We start from the raw sequence: 21,059 nt of genomic DNA, 5'->3' as shown, positions 1-21,059 counted from the left end.
AGCTCGGTTCAAACGAAAATGCTTTTCTTTACATTTCACGTTAATATCATTTAATTGCACAAGTCTTTGGAATTAAGAGTTTTTTGCTATGAAAACAAAATTCAGTAAATGCGTCCCCCACTGCTGCCATCATATTTGCATTTCCAGTAATGCTGCATATTAGTTCGTTAACTGAGAAATGAATGAGTCATAATTACCCAATAGTATTACGAATCTATGGTCATACACTAAAAAACAAACATAAGCAAAACCAAAACGGTTTCTAATACTGAACAAATAATTCAGTTAACAAAATTGTAAAATGAAAATATAAGAGGGACTTACAGCATTATGAATTGCATCCAAAATCATCCCAAAATGTTATCTTCAAGTCCAAAGGAATAGAATGTTCCGAATAAAATCTACATCCTCAAATGCATTGGTCTACCAACAGTTCTGATATATCACAATGGCATTTTCAAGAATTCTTTAGAAATAATTCACAATAGGCCAAAAATAATATTTTAACCCACGTAGCATTTTGTGGCTCCAATGAATAATTCAAACAAATGTTTGCTTCCAAATAATATCTAAACACAACAATAAATATACCTGAAGAATAATGTTACAAGAAGAACATACAAAATATGACTGACCAAATAGTCCAACTCCACGTACTTAAATACAGACAATAAGGAGTGAAAACTCATTAGCTACTACTCACTACGTGACAATGAACAAATATCCCTAAAAGCTCCGGTGGCCTAGTAATTACAGCGTACGCCTCGGATGCGGCAGTTCGTGGGATCGATCCCCGGCCGACTCATACCAAAGACTTACAAATATGGTACTAACAGCTGCCTTGCTTGGGGCTCAGCATTAAGAGGTTAGTGTTAGGACTGGTCGGCCGGATCTCAGGATAAAGTGACTGGGTGGGACATCATGCTACATGTCTGCGGCATGATGCCCCAGTGCTAGCCATCACTATAAACTGCCACACTGCAGACATCGTAGCGATATGACTGAAAAATTCTTAAAAGCTACCTTAAAAATACAAATCACATGCACACACAAACACACACACACACACACACACACACAAATCTCCCATGTCGTAGAAATAAAACCACCACATCTAACACAACACCTTCCGTATTTATGTATTTTCTCCTGTACCGATCCATAGAAGAAAATCACAAATATGTATAGAGAACAATTAATTGGAAGCAAGTTTATCAACTTACAGGTACTATTTAATTGATTATGTAGTGTGTAAGCATTGCTTTCTCTGGAAACAAAAAATTTCAAGACAGGTGATTTTCACATGTGTAATTAACTGAGAGAAATTAAGGAAAGAATGCGAAGATTTAAGAGAAGAGCAGAAGGATAGTGTTTGTGTTGTCCGGACTGTAAAATCATAACTGTTAACACAAAGAAACAATGACTTGTCTTAACTTTAGCAACTTGCTCGGCTAATGACACATTTGTGCATTTCCTTAGGCAGCAAAATTTAAATTCCTCCGTGAATGGTTGATTGCCATATAAACTGGATTATTGTTTCCATAAGGGGCTAACATCTAAGATCCAATCAATCCTAGACGCTAGCTATGTGAAGTTGATGAGATAACGATTAACCATGTTGCGCATAACTACCCGAGCCAACATTCGACCATGCATTAACAAGTAGCCCGCCTAGCTCAGTCGGTAGAGCATCAGACTTTTAATCTGAGGGTCGTGAGTTCGAGTCCCACGGTGGGCGTACAATTTTTAATACCATTACAAATTTATACTACACTTTGTACACGCGTCTATTTGGCTACAAATAGGTGTGATGGTAAATGTCCCACAGAAACGTTTTCTTTTCTCATATAATCATTTTTATGTTGAATTTTGATATCCTCTTCTTCAAATTCATTAGCTTGTCAATGTCTTTCTGGTTTCGACACAGCCCTCATAAAGGTACTGATTATGGTAGTGACCCTGTATGTACCCATCCAGATAAAAAGTGAATGAAATATGTAAGTTCATTTACATATTCTATATACTTCTATTGAAGCCTTTTGTTTTGTAATTCAATAGTGTTGGGATTTTTCTATCCTATCCTTGTTCTGGTGTATATTTATGTTTGTTATCTAATATTTTCGAGCTCTTAGCGCTTTTACGTCTTAGGCGCTGTACTAAGTCCACATAATTATTATTATTATTATTATTATTATTATTATTATTATTATTATTATTATCAATTGTGGGAATTTCCAAAATACTGATAAACAATTCTTCCCAAATATTTCTTCATTTTGATTTAGCAACTAACATTGTAAGTCAGCAATAATTCATTTTTAGGACTAACATCTTTCTTTCTTTGCTTTTTTTTTTTTGGTCATTTTTTTTTCTTCTTCTTCTTTTTTGTGTTTTAACCATTGATATCACCTCACCGGATTGCGCGATCCTTTTGGCCACTGCTTTCGAATGTCCGATACCCCGTAATCATACTTCCCACAAAACTGTGAACTCATTATTGTAACCTTCTTGACTTGATCTAAGATAGGTTTCTTTCACATATGTACGGTGCAGTCTTTATTTTCTCCACGTTGCAAAGTTTCATCTAACTCATCAGAACAGGAAAGAACTGACAGTACCTTGCAGTGCTAGTCTCTTTTCTTCTCTTCAATTTAAGACATATTAACTTTTAGTCGCAGATTTTAAAATTCCTTTGAGATTTGTGTTACATTGCGAATTATATATTATGTTATTGTTTGAATCGTAAGATTAATGCATTTAATTCTCAAACGATGCATTGCATTCTTTAGCTTACTTAAATCGAGAACTATTATCAAAACTCGCAATTGATAAATCATTTTAAAAAATCCATATTTTCATTCGTTTAGATTGAGCATCCGAAACTGGACGGCAGCAATTTAATTTTAAGACTTAGTATTTTCACCAATACAATCATCGCATTCTATACCGCGATGTTGTGACCACCGAATTCAGGTGTCCGAGAGGCGGTGATCGTACCTCCATTAAAACCGTGAACACATCCTGCATGCATATCTCATGCAGTTATTGTTGATTGAACCGAGAAGTCTTTATACGTCTTCACGGTGCATTCTTCGTTTTGTCTCCGTTACAACGTTTGAGTAAACTCTTTAGAACACGAATCAACTGATAGTAGCTTGCAGTGGTAGTGTCTCATTACTTTAAATATATTGTCTGTTAGGTGGAGCTTTTAGACTGGCGTTGACTTTTGTGCTTCTGTCCGTATATTTTAATAATATTCGTATCATAATATGAATGCATTCAATTTGCATATGATATAGTGGATGCGTTAGATTTACTGGAATCAAGAAGAAATGCTGACAGAATGATCAACATATCTTACAGTTGATTAAATTGGGTACTCTATCCCGTTCGCATGGACATGTGGATACGCTCTCATTTAGGGACATTTTAGGAAAGGAGAGAAATACTTGCAGGTATATCTATATTCATTTTGACAACAATTGAAAATCAGTGGAAGCTAAATCATAACCACCTACCCTCGGACTTTCACCCATGACCCTTAGATTAAATGTCGGATGCTCTAGCGACTGAGATTGGGGCACTACTCATCCAAATTCTGTCAGTTTGTCAGTCTCGGATTTTGCTGCGTAGCCCTTTCCATTACATATTTAAAGGGCGCGGCCATGTTTGTATCACATGACGTTTAGCACTTATGGTGCAGATAGATGCCCAGAGCTCGGTTCAAACGAAAATGCTTTTCTTTACATTTCACGTTAATATCATTTAATTGCACAAGTCTTTGGAATTAAGAGTTTTTTGCTATGAAAACAAAATTCAGTAAATGCGTCCCCCACTGCTGCCATCATATTTGCATTTCCAGTAATGCTGCATATTAGTTCGTTAACTGAGAAATGAATGAGTCATAATTACCCAATAGTATTACGAATCTATGGTCATACACTAAAAAACAAACATAAGCAAAACCAAAACGGTTTCTAATACTGAACAAATAATTCAGTTAACAAAATTGTAAAATGAAAATATAAGAGGGACTTACAGCATTATGAATTGCATCCAAAATCATCCCAAAATGTTATCTTCAAGTCCAAAGGAATAGAATGTTCCGAATAAAATCTACATCCTCAAATGCATTGGTCTACCAACAGTTCTGATATATCACAATGGCATTTTCAAGAATTCTTTAGAAATAATTCACAATAGGCCAAAAATAATATTTTAACCCACGTAGCATTTTGTGGCTCCAATGAATAATTCAAACAAATGTTTGCTTCCAAATAATATCTAAACACAACAATAAATATACCTGAAGAATAATGTTACAAGAAGAACATACAAAATATGACTGACCAAATAGTCCAACTCCACGTACTTAAATACAGACAATAAGGAGTGAAAACTCATTAGCTACTACTCACTACGTGACAATGAACAAATATCCCTAAAAGCTCCGGTGGCCTAGTAATTACAGCGTACGCCTCGGATGCGGCAGTTCGTGGGATCGATCCCCGGCCGACTCATACCAAAGACTTACAAATATGGTACTAACAGCTGCCTTGCTTGGGGCTCAGCATTAAGAGGTTAGTGTTAGGACTGGTCGGCCGGATCTCAGGATAAAGTGACTGGGTGGGACATCATGCTACATGTCTGCGGCATGATGCCCCAGTGCTAGCCATCACTATAAACTGCCACACTGCAGACATCGTAGCGATATGACTGAAAAATTCTTAAAAGCTACCTTAAAAATACAAATCACATGCACACACAAACACACACACACACACACACACACACAAATCTCCCATGTCGTAGAAATAAAACCACCACATCTAACACAACACCTTCCGTATTTATGTATTTTCTCCTGTACCGATCCATAGAAGAAAATCACAAATATGTATAGAGAACAATTAATTGGAAGCAAGTTTATCAACTTACAGGTACTATTTAATTGATTATGTAGTGTGTAAGCATTGCTTTCTCTGGAAACAAAAAATTTCAAGACAGGTGATTTTCACATGTGTAATTAACTGAGAGAAATTAAGGAAAGAATGCGAAGATTTAAGAGAAGAGCAGAAGGATAGTGTTTGTGTTGTCCGGACTGTAAAATCATAACTGTTAACACAAAGAAACAATGACTTGTCTTAACTTTAGCAACTTGCTCGGCTAATGACACATTTGTGCATTTCCTTAGGCAGCAAAATTTAAATTCCTCCGTGAATGGTTGATTGCCATATAAACTGGATTATTGTTTCCATAAGGGGCTAACATCTAAGATCCAATCAATCCTAGACGCTAGCTATGTGAAGTTGATGAGATAACGATTAACCATGTTGCGCATAACTACCCGAGCCAACATTCGACCATGCATTAACAAGTAGCCCGCCTAGCTCAGTCGGTAGAGCATCAGACTTTTAATCTGAGGGTCGTGAGTTCGAGTCCCACGGTGGGCGTACAATTTTTAATACCATTACAAATTTATACTACACTTTGTACACGCGTCTATTTGGCTACAAATAGGTGTGATGGTAAATGTCCCACAGAAACGTTTTCTTTTCTCATATAATCATTTTTATGTTGAATTTTGATATCCTCTTCTTCAAATTCATTAGCTTGTCAATGTCTTTCTGGTTTCGACACAGCCCTCATAAAGGTACTGATTATGGTAGTGACCCTGTATGTACCCATCCAGATAAAAAGTGAATGAAATATGTAAGTTCATTTACATATTCTATATACTTCTATTGAAGCCTTTTGTTTTGTAATTCAATAGTGTTGGGATTTTTCTATCCTATCCTTGTTCTGGTGTATATTTATGTTTGTTATCTAATATTTTCGAGCTCTTAGCGCTTTTACGTCTTAGGCGCTGTACTAAGTCCACATAATTATTATTATTATTATTATTATTATTATTATTATTATTATTATTATCAATTGTGGGAATTTCCAAAATACTGATAAACAATTCTTCCCAAATATTTCTTCATTTTGATTTAGCAACTAACATTGTAAGTCAGCAATAATTCATTTTTAGGACTAACATCTTTCTTTCTTTGCTTTTTTTTTTTTGGTCATTTTTTTTTCTTCTTCTTCTTTTTTGTGTTTTAACCATTGATATCACCTCACCGGATTGCGCGATCCTTTTGGCCACTGCTTTCGAATGTCCGATACCCCGTAATCATACTTCCCACAAAACTGTGAACTCATTATTGTAACCTTCTTGACTTGATCTAAGATAGGTTTCTTTCACATATGTACGGTGCAGTCTTTATTTTCTCCACGTTGCAAAGTTTCATCTAACTCATCAGAACAGGAAAGAACTGACAGTACCTTGCAGTGCTAGTCTCTTTTCTTCTCTTCAATTTAAGACATATTAACTTTTAGTCGCAGATTTTAAAATTCCTTTGAGATTTGTGTTACATTGCGAATTATATATTATGTTATTGTTTGAATCGTAAGATTAATGCATTTAATTCTCAAACGATGCATTGCATTCTTTAGCTTACTTAAATCGAGAACTATTATCAAAACTCGCAATTGATAAATCATTTTAAAAAATCCATATTTTCATTCGTTTAGATTGAGCATCCGAAACTGGACGGCAGCAATTTAATTTTAAGACTTAGTATTTTCACCAATACAATCATCGCATTCTATACCGCGATGTTGTGACCACCGAATTCAGGTGTCCGAGAGGCGGTGATCGTACCTCCATTAAAACCGTGAACACATCCTGCATGCATATCTCATGCAGTTATTGTTGATTGAACCGAGAAGTCTTTATACGTCTTCACGGTGCATTCTTCGTTTTGTCTCCGTTACAACGTTTGAGTAAACTCTTTAGAACACGAAACAACTGATAGTAGCTTGCAGTGGTAGTGTCTCATTACTTTAAATATATTGTCTGTTAGGTGGAGCTTTTAGACTGGCGTTGACTTTTGTGCTTCTGTCCGTATATTTTAATAATATTCGTATCATAATATGAATGCATTCAATTTGCATATGATATAGTGGATGCGTTAGATTTACTGGAATCAAGAAGAAATGCTGACAGAATGATCAACATATCTTAGAGTTGATTAAATTGGGTACTCTATCCCGTTCGCATGGACATGTGGATACGCTCTCATTTAGGGACATTTTAGGAAAGGAGAGAAATACTTGCAGGTATATCTATATTCATTTTGACAACAATTGAAAATCAGTGGAAGCTAAATCATAACCACCTACCCTCGGACTTTCACCCATGACCCTTAGATTAAATGTCGGATGCTCTAGCGACTGAGATTGGGGCACTACTCATCCAAATTCTGTCAGTTTGTCAGTCTCGGATTTTGCTGCGTAGCCCTTTCCATTACATATTTAAAGGGCGCGGCCATGTTTGTATCACATGACGTTTAGCACTTATGGTGCAGATAGATGCCCAGAGCTCGGTTCAAACGAAAATGCTTTTCTTTACATTTCACGTTAATATCATTTAATTGCACAAGTCTTTGGAATTAAGAGTTTTTTGTTATGAAAACAAAATTCAGTAAATGCGTCCCCCACTGCTGCCATCATATTTGCATTTCCAGTAATGCTGCATATTAGTTCGTTAACTGAGAAATGAATGAGTCATAATTACCCAATAGTATTACGAATCTATGGTCATACACTAAAAAACAAACATAAGCAAAACCAAAACGGTTTCTAATACTGAACAAATAATTCAGTTAACAAAATTGTAAAATGAAAATATAAGAGGGACTTACAGCATTATGAATTGCATCCAAAATCATCCCAAAATGTTATCTTCAAGTCCAAAGGAATAGAATGTTCCGAATAAAATCTACATCCTCAAATGCATTGGTCTACCAACAGTTCTGATATATCACAATGGCATTTTCAAGAATTCTTTAGAAATAATTCACAATAGGCCAAAAATAATATTTTAACCCACGTAGCATTTTGTGGCTCCAATGAATAATTCAAACAAATGTTTGCTTCCAAATAATATCTAAACACAACAATAAATATACCTGAAGAATAATGTTACAAGAAGAACATACAAAATATGACTGACCAAATAGTCCAACTCCACGTACTTAAATACAGACAATAAGGAGTGAAAACTCATTAGCTACTACTCACTACGTGACAATGAACAAATATCCCTAAAAGCTCCGGTGGCCTAGTAATTACAGCGTACGCCTCGGATGCGGCAGTTCGTGGGATCGATCCCCGGCCGACTCATACCAAAGACTTACAAATATGGTACTAACAGCTGCCTTGCTTGGGGCTCAGCATTAAGAGGTTAGTGTTAGGACTGGTCGGCCGGATCTCAGGATAAAGTGACTGGGTGGGACATCATGCTACATGTCTGCGGCATGATGCCCCAGTGCTAGCCATCACTATAAACTGCCACACTGCAGACATCGTAGCGATATGACTGAAAAATTCTTAAAAGCTACCTTAAAAATACAAATCACATGCACACACAAACACACACACACACACACACACACACAAATCTCCCATGTCGTAGAAATAAAACCACCACATCTAACACAACACCTTCCGTATTTATGTATTTTCTCCTGTACCGATCCATAGAAGAAAATCACAAATATGTATAGAGAACAATTAATTGGAAGCAAGTTTATCAACTTACAGGTACTATTTAATTGATTATGTAGTGTGTAAGCATTGCTTTCTCTGGAAACAAAAAATTTCAAGACAGGTGATTTTCACATGTGTAATTAACTGAGAGAAATTAAGGAAAGAATGCGAAGATTTAAGAGAAGAGCAGAAGGATAGTGTTTGTGTTGTCCGGACTGTAAAATCATAACTGTTAACACAAAGAAACAATGACTTGTCTTAACTTTAGCAACTTGCTCGGCTAATGACACATTTGTGCATTTCCTTAGGCAGCAAAATTTAAATTCCTCCGTGAATGGTTGATTGCCATATAAACTGGATTATTGTTTCCATAAGGGGCTAACATCTAAGATCCAATCAATCCTAGACGCTAGCTATGTGAAGTTGATGAGATAACGATTAACCATGTTGCGCATAACTACCCGAGCCAACATTCGACCATGCATTAACAAGTAGCCCGCCTAGCTCAGTCGGTAGAGCATCAGACTTTTAATCTGAGGGTCGTGAGTTCGAGTCCCACGGTGGGCGTACAATTTTTAATACCATTACAAATTTATACTACACTTTGTACACGCGTCTATTTGGCTACAAATAGGTGTGATGGTAAATGTCCCACAGAAACGTTTTCTTTTCTCATATAATCATTTTTATGTTGAATTTTGATATCCTCTTCTTCAAATTCATTAGCTTGTCAATGTCTTTCTGGTTTCGACACAGCCCTCATAAAGGTACTGATTATGGTAGTGACCCTGTATGTACCCATCCAGATAAAAAGTGAATGAAATATGTAAGTTCATTTACATATTCTATATACTTCTATTGAAGCCTTTTGTTTTGTAATTCAATAGTGTTGGGATTTTTCTATCCTATCCTTGTTCTGGTGTATATTTATGTTTGTTATCTAATATTTTCGAGCTCTTAGCGCTTTTACGTCTTAGGCGCTGTACTAAGTCCACATAATTATTATTATTATTATTATTATTATTATTATTATTATTATTATTATCAATTGTGGGAATTTCCAAAATACTGATAAACAATTCTTCCCAAATATTTCTTCATTTTGATTTAGCAACTAACATTGTAAGTCAGCAATAATTCATTTTTAGGACTAACATCTTTCTTTCTTTGCTTTTTTTTTTTTGGTCATTTTTTTTTCTTCTTCTTCTTTTTTGTGTTTTAACCATTGATATCACCTCACCGGATTGCGCGATCCTTTTGGCCACTGCTTTCGAATGTCCGATACCCCGTAATCATACTTCCCACAAAACTGTGAACTCATTATTGTAACCTTCTTGACTTGATCTAAGATAGGTTTCTTTCACATATGTACGGTGCAGTCTTTATTTTCTCCACGTTGCAAAGTTTCATCTAACTCATCAGAACAGGAAAGAACTGACAGTACCTTGCAGTGCTAGTCTCTTTTCTTCTCTTCAATTTAAGACATATTAACTTTTAGTCGCAGATTTTAAAATTCCTTTGAGATTTGTGTTACATTGCGAATTATATATTATGTTATTGTTTGAATCGTAAGATTAATGCATTTAATTCTCAAACGATGCATTGCATTCTTTAGCTTACTTAAATCGAGAACTATTATCAAAACTCGCAATTGATAAATCATTTTAAAAAATCCATATTTTCATTCGTTTAGATTGAGCATCCGAAACTGGACGGCAGCAATTTAATTTTAAGACTTAGTATTTTCACCAATACAATCATCGCATTCTATACCGCGATGTTGTGACCACCGAATTCAGGTGTCCGAGAGGCGGTGATCGTACCTCCATTAAAACCGTGAACACATCCTGCATGCATATCTCATGCAGTTATTGTTGATTGAACCGAGAAGTCTTTATACGTCTTCACGGTGCATTCTTCGTTTTGTCTCCGTTACAACGTTTGAGTAAACTCTTTAGAACACGAAACAACTGATAGTAGCTTGCAGTGGTAGTGTCTCATTACTTTAAATATATTGTCTGTTAGGTGGAGCTTTTAGACTGGCGTTGACTTTTGTGCTTCTGTCCGTATATTTTAATAATATTCGTATCATAATATGAATGCATTCAATTTGCATATGATATAGTGGATGCGTTAGATTTACTGGAATCAAGAAGAAATGCTGACAGAATGATCAACATATCTTAGAGTTGATTAAATTGGGTACTCTATCCCGTTCGCATGGACATGTGGATACGCTCTCATTTAGGGACATTTTAGGAAAGGAGAGAAATACTTGCAGGTATATCTATATTCATTTTGACAACAATTGAAAATCAGTGGAAGCTAAATCATAACCACCTACCCTCGGACTTTCACCCATGACCCTTAGATTAAATGTCGGATGCTCTAGCGACTGAGATTGGGGCACTACTCATCCAAATTCTGTCAGTTTGTCAGTCTCGGATTTTGCTGCGTAGCCCTTTCCATTACATATTTAAAGGGCGCGGCCATGTTTGTATCACATGACGTTTAGCACTTATGGTGCAGATAGATGCCCAGAGCTCGGTTCAAACGAAAATGCTTTTCTTTACATTTCACGTTAATATCATTTAATTGCACAAGTCTTTGGAATTAAGAGTTTTTTGTTATGAAAACAAAATTCAGTAAATGCGTCCCCCACTGCTGCCATCATATTTGCATTTCCAGTAATGCTGCATATTAGTTCGTTAACTGAGAAATGAATGAGTCATAATTACCCAATAGTATTACGAATCTATGGTCATACACTAAAAAACAAACATAAGCAAAACCAAAACGGTTTCTAATACTGAACAAATAATTCAGTTAACAAAATTGTAAAATGAAAATATAAGAGGGACTTACAGCATTATGAATTGCATCCAAAATCATCCCAAAATGTTATCTTCAAGTCCAAAGGAATAGAATGTTCCGAATAAAATCTACATCCTCAAATGCATTGGTCTACCAACAGTTCTGATATATCACAATGGCATTTTCAAGAATTCTTTAGAAATAATTCACAATAGGCCAAAAATAATATTTTAACCCACGTAGCATTTTGTGGCTCCAATGAATAATTCAAACAAATGTTTGCTTCCAAATAATATCTAAACACAACAATAAATATACCTGAAGAATAATGTTACAAGAAGAACATACAAAATATGACTGACCAAATAGTCCAACTCCACGTACTTAAATACAGACAATAAGGAGTGAAAACTCATTAGCTACTACTCACTACGTGACAATGAACAAATATCCCTAAAAGCTCCGGTGGCCTAGTAATTACAGCGTACGCCTCGGATGCGGCAGTTCGTGGGATCGATCCCCGGCCGACTCATACCAAAGACTTACAAATATGGTACTAACAGCTGCCTTGCTTGGGGCTCAGCATTAAGAGGTTAGTGTTAGGACTGGTCGGCCGGATCTCAGGATAAAGTGACTGGGTGGGACATCATGCTACATGTCTGCGGCATGATGCCCCAGTGCTAGCCATCACTATAAACTGCCACACTGCAGACATCGTAGCGATATGACTGAAAAATTCTTAAAAGCTACCTTAAAAATACAAATCACATGCACACACAAACACACACACACACACACACACACACACACACACACACACAAATCTCCCATGTCGTAGAAATAAAACCACCACATCTAACACAACACCTTCCGTATTTATGTATTTTCTCCTGTACCGATCCATAGAAGAAAATCACAAATATGTATAGAGAACAATTAATTGGAAGCAAGTTTATCAACTTACAGGTACTATTTAATTGATTATGTAGTGTGTAAGCATTGCTTTCTCTGGAAACAAAAAATTTCAAGACAGGTGATTTTCACATGTGTAATTAACTGAGAGAAATTAAGGAAAGAATGCGAAGATTTAAGAGAAGAGCAGAAGGATAGTGTTTGTGTTGTCCGGACTGTAAAATCATAACTGTTAACACAAAGAAACAATGACTTGTCTTAACTTTAGCAACTTGCTCGGCTAATGACACATTTGTGCATTTCCTTAGGCAGCAAAATTTAAATTCCTCCGTGAATGGTTGATTGCCATATAAACTGGATTATTGTTTCCATAAGGGGCTAACATCTAAGATCCAATCAATCCTAGACGCTAGCTATGTGAAGTTGATGAGATAACGATTAACCATGTTGCGCATAACTACCCGAGCCAACATTCGACCATGCATTAACAAGTAGCCCGCCTAGCTCAGTCGGTAGAGCATCAGACTTTTAATCTGAGGGTCGTGAGTTCGAGTCCCACGGTGGGCGTACAATTTTTAATACCATTACAAATTTATACTACACTTTGTACACGCGTCTATTTGGCTACAAATAGGTGTGATGGTAAATGTCCCACAGAAACGTTTTCTTTTCTCATATAATCATTTTTATGTTGAATTTTGATATCCTCTTCTTCAAATTCATTAGCTTGTCAATGTCTTTCTGGTTTCGACACAGCCCTCATAAAGGTACTGATTATGGTAGTGACCCTGTATGTACCCATCCAGATAAAAAGTGAATGAAATATGTAAGTTCATTTACATATTCTATATACTTCTATTGAAGCCTTTTGTTTTGTAATTCAATAGTGTTGGGATTTTTCTATCCTATCCTTGTTCTGGTGTATATTTATGTTTGTTATCTAATATTTTCGAGCTCTTAGCGCTTTTACGTCTTATTAGGCGCTGTACTAAGTCCACATAATTATTATTATTATTATTATTATTATTATTATTATTATTATTATTATTATCAATTGTGGGAATTTCCAAAATACTGATAAACAATTCTTCCCAAATATTTCTTCATTTTGATTTAGCAACTAACATTGTAAGTCAGCAATAATTCATTTTTAGGACTAACATCTTTCTTTCTTTGCTTTTTTTTTTTTGGTCATTTTTTTTTCTTCTTCTTCTTTTTTGTGTTTTAACCATTGATATCACCTCACCGGATTGCGCGATCCTTTTGGCCACTGCTTTCGAATGTCCGATACCCCGTAATCATACTTCCCACAAAACTGTGAACTCATTATTGTAACCTTCTTGACTTGATCTAAGATAGGTTTCTTTCACATATGTACGGTGCAGTCTTTATTTTCTCCACGTTGCAAAGTTTCATCTAACTCATCAGAACAGGAAAGAACTGACAGTACCTTGCAGTGCTAGTCTCTTTTCTTCTCTTCAATTTAAGACATATTAACTTTTAGTCGCAGATTTTAAAATTCCTTTGAGATTTGTGTTACATTGCGAATTATATATTATGTTATTGTTTGAATCGTAAGATTAATGCATTTAATTCTCAAACGATGCATTGCATTCTTTAGCTTACTTAAATCGAGAACTATTATCAAAACTCGCAATTGATAAATCATTTTAAAAAATCCATATTTTCATTCGTTTAGATTGAGCATCCGAAACTGGACGGCAGCAATTTAATTTTAAGACTTAGTATTTTCACCAATACAATCATCGCATTCTATACCGCGATGTTGTGACCACCGAATTCAGGTGTCCGAGAGGCGGTGATCGTACCTCCATTAAAACCGTGAACACATCCTGCATGCATATCTCATGCAGTTATTGTTGATTGAACCGAGAAGTCTTTATACGTCTTCACGGTGCATTCTTCGTTTTGTCTCCGTTACAACGTTTGAGTAAACTCTTTAGAACACGAAACAACTGATAGTAGCTTGCAGTGGTAGTGTCTCATTACTTTAAATATATTGTCTGTTAGGTGGAGCTTTTAGACTGGCGTTGACTTTTGTGCTTCTGTCCGTATATTTTAATAATATTCGTATCATAATATGAATGCATTCAATTTGCATATGATATAGTGGATGCGTTAGATTTACTGGAATCAAGAAGAAATGCTGACAGAATGATCAACATATCTTAGAGTTGATTAAATTGGGTACTCTATCCCGTTCGCATGGACATGTGGATACGCTCTCATTTAGGGACATTTTAGGAAAGGAGAGAAATACTTGCAGGTATATCTATATTCATTTTGACAACAATTGAAAATCAGTGGAAGCTAAATCATAACCACCTACCCTCGGACTTTCACCCATGACCCTTAGATTAAATGTCGGATGCTCTAGCGACTGAGATTGGGGCACTACTCATCCAAATTCTGTCAGTTTGTCAGTCTCGGATTTTGCTGCGTAGCCCTTTCCATTACATATTTAAAGGGCGCGGCCATGTTTGTATCACATGACGTTTAGCACTTATGGTGCAGATAGATGCCCAGAGCTCGGTTCAAACGAAAATGCTTTTCTTTACATTTCACGTTAATATCATTTAATTGCACAAGTCTTTGGAATTAAGAGTTTTTTGTTATGAAAACAAAATTCAGTAAATGCGTCCCCCACTGCTGCCATCATATTTGCATTTCCAGTAATGCTGCATATTAGTTCGTTAACTGAGAAATGAATGAGTCATAATTACCCAATAGTATTACGAATCTATGGTCATACACTAAAAAACAAACATAAGCAAAACCAAAACGGTTTCTAATACTGAACAAATAATTCAGTTAACAAAATTGTAAAATGAAAATATAAGAGGGACTTACAGCATTATGAATTGCATCCAAAATCATCCCAAAATGTTATCTTCAAGTCCAAAGGAATAGAATGTTCCGAATAAAATCTACATCCTCAAATGCATTGGTCTACCAACAGTTCTGATATATCAGAATTGCATTTTCAAGAATTCTTTAGAAATAATTCACAGTAGGCCAAAAATAATATTTTAACCCACGTAGCATTTTGTGGCTCCAATGAATAATTCAAACAAATGTTTGCTTCCAAATAATATCTAAACACAACAATAAATATACCTGAAGAATAATGTTACAAGAAGAACATACAAAATATGACTGACCAAATAGTCCAACTCCACGTACTTAAATACAGACAATAAGGAGTGAAAACTCATTAGCTACTACTCACTACGTGACAATGAACAAATATCCCTAAAAGCTCCGGTGGCCTAGTAATTACAGCGTACGCCTCGGATGCGGCAGTTCGTGGGATCGATCCCCGGCCAAGTCATACCAAAGACTTACAAATATGGTACTAACAGCTGCCTTGCTTGGGGCTCAGCATTAAGAGGTTAGTGTTAGGACTGGTCGGCCGGATCTCAGGATAAAGTGACTGGGTGGGACATCATGCTACATGTCTGCGGCATGATGCCCCAGTGCTTGCCATCACTATAAACTGCCACACTGCAGACATTGTAGCGATATGACTGAAAAATTCTTAAAAGCTACCTTAAAAATACAAATCACATGCACACACACACACACACACACACACACACACACACACACACACACACACACAAATCTCCCATGTCGTAGAAATAAAACCACCACATCTAACACAACACCTTCCGTATTTATGTATTTTCTCCTGTACCGATCCATAGAAGAAAATCACAAATATGTATAGAGAACAATTAATTGGAAGCAAGTTTATCAACTTACAGGTACTATTTAATTGATTATGTAGTGTGTAAGCATTGCTTTCTCTGGAAACAAAAAATTTCAAGACAGGTGATTTTCACATGTGTAATTAACTGAGAGAAATTAAGGAAAGAATGCGAAGATTTAAGAGAAGAGCAGAAGGATAGTGTTTGTGTTGTCCGGACTGTAAAATCATAACTGTTAACACAAAGAAACAATGACTTGTCTTAACTTTAGCAACTTGCTCGGCTAATGACACATTTGTGCATTTCCTTAGGCAGCAAAATTTAAATTCCTCCGTGAATGGTTGATTGCCATATAAACTGGATTATTGTTTCCATAAGGGGCTAACATCTAAGATCCAATCAATCCTAGACGCTAGCTATGTGAAGTTGATGAGATAACGATTAACCATGTTGCGCATAACTACCCGAGCCAACATTCGACCATGCATTAACAAGTAGCCCGCCTAGCTCAGTCGGTAGAGCATCAGACTTTTAATCTGAGGGTCGTGAGTTCGAGTCCCACGGTGGGCGTACAATTTTTAATACCATTACAAATTTATACTACACTTTGTACACGCGTCTATTTGGCTACAAATAGGTGTGATGGTAAATGTCCCACAGAAACGTTTTCTTTTCTCATATAATCATTTTTATGTTGAATTTTGATATCCTCTTCTTCAAATTCATTAGCTTGTCAATGTCTTTCTGGTTTCGACACAGCCCTCATAAAGGTACTGATTATGGTAGTGACCCTGTATGTACCCATCCAGATAAAAAGTGAATGAAATATGTAAGTTCATTTACATATTCTATATACTTCTATTGAAGCCTTTTGTTTTGTAATTCAATAGTGTTGGGATTTTTCTATCCTATCCTTGTTCTGGTGTATATTTATGTTTGTTATCTAATATTTTCGAGCTCTTAGCGCTTTTACGTCTTAGGCGCTGTACTAAGTCCACATAATTATTATTATTATTATTATTATTATTATTATTATTATTATTATTATTATTATCAATTGTGGGAATTTCCAAAATACTGATAAACAATTCTTCCCAAATATTTCTTCATTTTGATTTAGCAACTAACATTGTAAGTCAGCAATAATTCATTTTTAGGACTAACATCTTTCTTTCTTTGCTTTTTTTTTTTGGTCATTTTTTTTTCTTCTTCTTCTTTTTTGTGTTTTAACCATTGATATCACCTCACCGGATTGCGCGATCCTTTTGGCCACTGCTTTCGAATGTCCGATACCCCGTAATCATACTTCCCACAAAACTGTGAACTCATTATTGTAACCTTCTTGACTTGATCTAAGATAGGTTTCTTTCACATATGTACGGTGCAGTCTTTATTTTCTCCACGTTGCAAAGTTTCATCTAACTCATCAGAACAGGAAAGAACTGACAGTACCTTGCAGTGCTAGTCTCTTTTCTTCTCTTCAATTTAAGACATATTAACTTTTAGTCGCAGATTTTAAAATTCCTTTGAGATTTGTGTTACATTGCGAATTATATATTATGTTATTGTTTGAATCGTAAGATTAATGCATTTAATTCTCAAACGATGCATTGCATTCTTTAGCTTACTTAAATCGAGAACTATTATCAAAACTCGCAATTGATAAATCATTTTAAAAAATCCATATTTTCATTCGTTTAGATTGAGCATCCGAAACTGGACGGCAGCAATTTAATTTTAAGACTTAGTATTTTCACCAATACAATCATCGCATTCTATACCGCGATGTTGTGACCACCGAATTCAGGTGTCCGAGAGGCGGTGATCGTACCTCCATTAAAACCGTGAACACATCCTGCATGCATATCTCATGCAGTTATTGTTGATTGAACCGAGAAGTCTTTATACGTCTTCACGGTGCATTCTTCGTTTTGTCTCCGTTACAACGTTTGAGTAAACTCTTTAGAACACGAAACAACTGATAGTAGCTTGCAGTGGTAGTGTCTCATTACTTTAAATATATTGTCTGTTAGGTGGAGCTTTTAGACTGGCGTTGACTTTTGTGCTTCTGTCCGTATATTTTAATAATATTCGTATCATAATATGAATGCATTCAATTTGCATATGATATAGTGGATGCGTTAGATTTACTGGAATCAAGAAGAAATGCTGACAGAATGATCAACATATCTTAGAGTTGATTAAATTGGGTACTCTATCCCGTTCGCATGGACATGTGGATACGCTCTCATTTAGGGACATTTTAGGAAAGGAGAGAAATACTTGCAGGTATATCTATATTCATTTTGACAACAATTGAAAATCAGTGGAAGCTAAATCATAACCACCTACCCTCGGACTTTCACCCATGACCCTTAGATTAAATGTCGGATGCTCTAGCGACTGAGATTGGGGCACTACTCATCCAAATTCTGTCAGTTTGTCAGTCTCGGATTTTGCTGCGTAGCCCTTTCCATTACATATTTAAAGGGCGCGGCCATGTTTGTATCACATGACGTTTAGCACTTATGGTGCAGATAGATGCCCAGAGCTCGGTTCAAACGAAAATGCTTTTCTTTACATTTCACGTTAATATCATTTAATTGCACAAGTCTTTGGAATTAAGAGTTTTTTGTTATGAAAACAAAATTCAGTAAATGCGTCCCCCACTGCTGCCATCATATTTGCATTTCCAGTAATGCTGCATATTAGTTCGTTAACTGAGAAATGAATGAGTCATAATTACCCAATAGTATTACGAATCTATGGTCATACACTAAAAAACAAACATAAGCAAAACCAAAACGGTTTCTAATACTGAACAAATAATTCAGTTAACAAAATTGTAAAATGAAAATATAAGAGGGACTTACAGCATTATGAATTGCATCCAAAATCATCCCAAAATGTTATCTTCAAGTCCAAAGGAATAGAATGTTCCGAATAAAATCTACATCCTCAAATGCATTGGTCTACCAACAGTTCTGATATATCACAATGGCATTTTCAAGAATTCTTTAGAAATAATTCACAATAGGCCAAAAATAATATTTTAACCCACGTAGCATTTTGTGGCTCCAATGAATAATTCAAACAAATGTTTGCTTCCAAATAATATCTAAACACAACAATAAATATACCTGAAGAATAATGTTACAAGAAGAACATACAAAATATGACTGACCAAATAGTCCAACTCCACGTACTTAAATACAGACAATAAGGAGTGAAAACTCATTAGCTACTACTCACTACGTGACAATGAACAAATATCCCTAAAAGCTCCGGTGGCCTAGTAATTACAGCGTACGCCTCGGATGCGGCAGTTCGTGGGATCGATCCCCGGCCGACTCATACCAAAGACTTACAAATATGGTACTAACAGCTGCCTTGCTTGGGGCTCAGCATTAAGAGGTTAGTGTTAGGACTGGTCGGCCGGATCTCAGGATAAAGTGACTGGGTGGGACATCATGCTACATGTCTGCGGCATGATGCCCCAGTGCTAGCCATCACTATAAACTGCCACACTGCAGACATCGTAGCGATATGACTGAAAAATTCTTAAAAGCTACCTTAAAAATACAAATCACATGCACACACAAACACACACACACACACACACACACACACACACACAAATCTCCCATGTCGTAGAAATAAAACCACCACATCTAACACAACACCTTCCGTATTTATGTATTTTCTCCTGTACCGATCCATAGAAGAAAATCACAAATATGTATAGAGAACAATTAATTGGAAGCAAGTTTATCAACTTACAGGTACTATTTAATTGATTATGTAGTGTGTAAGCATTGCTTTCTCTGGAAACAAAAAATTTCAAGACAGGTGATTTTCACATGTGTAATTAACTGAGAGAAATTAAGGAAAGAATGCGAAGATTTAAGAGAAGAGCAGAAGGATAGTGTTTGTGTTGTCCGGACTGTAAAATCATAACTGTTAACACAAAGAAACAATGACTTGTCTTAACTTTAGCAACTTGCTCGGCTAATGACACATTTGTGCATTTCCTTAGGCAGCAAAATTTAAATTCCTCCGTGAATGGTTGATTGCCATATAAACTGGATTATTGTTTCCATAAGGGGCTAACATCTAAGATCCAATCAATCCTAGACGCTAGCTATGTGAAGTTGATGAGATAACGATTAACCATGTTGCGCATAACTACCCGAGCCAACATTCGACCATGCATTAACAAGTAGCCCGCCTAGCTCAGTCGGTAGAGCATCAGACTTTTAATCTGAGGGTCGTGAGTTCGAGTCCCACGGTGGGCGTACAATTTTTAATACCATTACAAATTTATACTACACTTTGTACACGCGTCTATTTGGCTACAAATAGGTGTGATGGTAAATGTCCCACAGAAACGTTTTCTTTTCTCATATAATCATTTTTATGTTGAATTTTGATATCCTCTTCTTCAAATTCATTAGCTTGTCAATGTCTTTCTGGTTTCGACACAGCCCTCATAAAGGTACTGATTATGGTAGTGACCCTGTATGTACCCATCCAGATAAAAAGTGAATGAAATATGTAAGTTCATTTACATATTCTATATACTTCTATTGAAGCCTTTTGTTTTGTAATTCAATAGTGTTGGGATTTTTCTATCCTATCCTTGTTCTGGTGTATATTTATGTTTGTTATCTAATATTTTCGAGCTCTTAGCGCTTTTACGTCTTAGGCGCTGTACTAAGTCCACATAATTATTATTATTATTATTATTATTATTATTATTATTATTATTATTATTATCAATTGTGGGAATTTCCAAAATACTGATAAACAATTCTTCCCAAATATTTCTTCATTTTGATTTAGCAACTAACATTGTAAGTCAGCAATAATTCATTTTTAGGACTAACATCTTTCTTTCTTTGCTTTTTTTTTTTTGGTCATTTTTTTTTCTTCTTCTTCTTTTTTGTGTTTTAACCATTGATATCACCTCACCGGATTGCGCGATCCTTTTGGCCACTGCTTTCG

At 35.8% G+C, this 21,059-nt stretch overlaps 6 non-coding genes across 6 annotated transcripts; all 6 read left to right on the top strand.

Annotated features, from left to right (window-relative positions):
* Positions 1 to 1,665: 1,665 nt before the first annotated feature.
* Positions 1,666 to 1,738, top strand: Trnak-uuu (transfer RNA lysine (anticodon UUU)). The gene has a single exon. It is a non-coding gene; the product is annotated as a tRNA-Lys (tRNA).
* Positions 1,739 to 5,380: 3,642 nt separating this feature from the next.
* Trnak-uuu (transfer RNA lysine (anticodon UUU)) lies at positions 5,381 to 5,453 on the top strand. The gene has a single exon. It is a non-coding gene; the product is annotated as a tRNA-Lys (tRNA).
* A 3,639-nt stretch (positions 5,454 to 9,092) lies between these two features.
* On the top strand, positions 9,093 to 9,165 carry Trnak-uuu (transfer RNA lysine (anticodon UUU)). Its single transcript has one exon. It is a non-coding gene; the product is annotated as a tRNA-Lys (tRNA).
* A 3,653-nt stretch (positions 9,166 to 12,818) lies between these two features.
* Trnak-uuu (transfer RNA lysine (anticodon UUU)) lies at positions 12,819 to 12,891 on the top strand. Its single transcript has one exon. It is a non-coding gene; the product is annotated as a tRNA-Lys (tRNA).
* Positions 12,892 to 16,552: 3,661 nt separating this feature from the next.
* Trnak-uuu (transfer RNA lysine (anticodon UUU)) lies at positions 16,553 to 16,625 on the top strand. The gene has a single exon. It is a non-coding gene; the product is annotated as a tRNA-Lys (tRNA).
* A 3,652-nt stretch (positions 16,626 to 20,277) lies between these two features.
* On the top strand, positions 20,278 to 20,350 carry Trnak-uuu (transfer RNA lysine (anticodon UUU)). The gene has a single exon. It is a non-coding gene; the product is annotated as a tRNA-Lys (tRNA).
* Positions 20,351 to 21,059: the final 709 nt, after the last annotated feature.

Source organism: Sinohyriopsis cumingii, chromosome 11 (genome assembly GCF_028554795.1).
Source record: "Sinohyriopsis cumingii isolate HCF-2022 chromosome 11, ASM2855479v2, whole genome shotgun sequence".
Taxonomy (NCBI): domain Eukaryota; kingdom Metazoa; phylum Mollusca; class Bivalvia; order Unionida; family Unionidae; genus Sinohyriopsis; species Sinohyriopsis cumingii.
The sequence above is the reverse complement of the archived record's forward strand: the minus strand, read 5'-3'. Positions and strand labels throughout refer to the sequence as shown.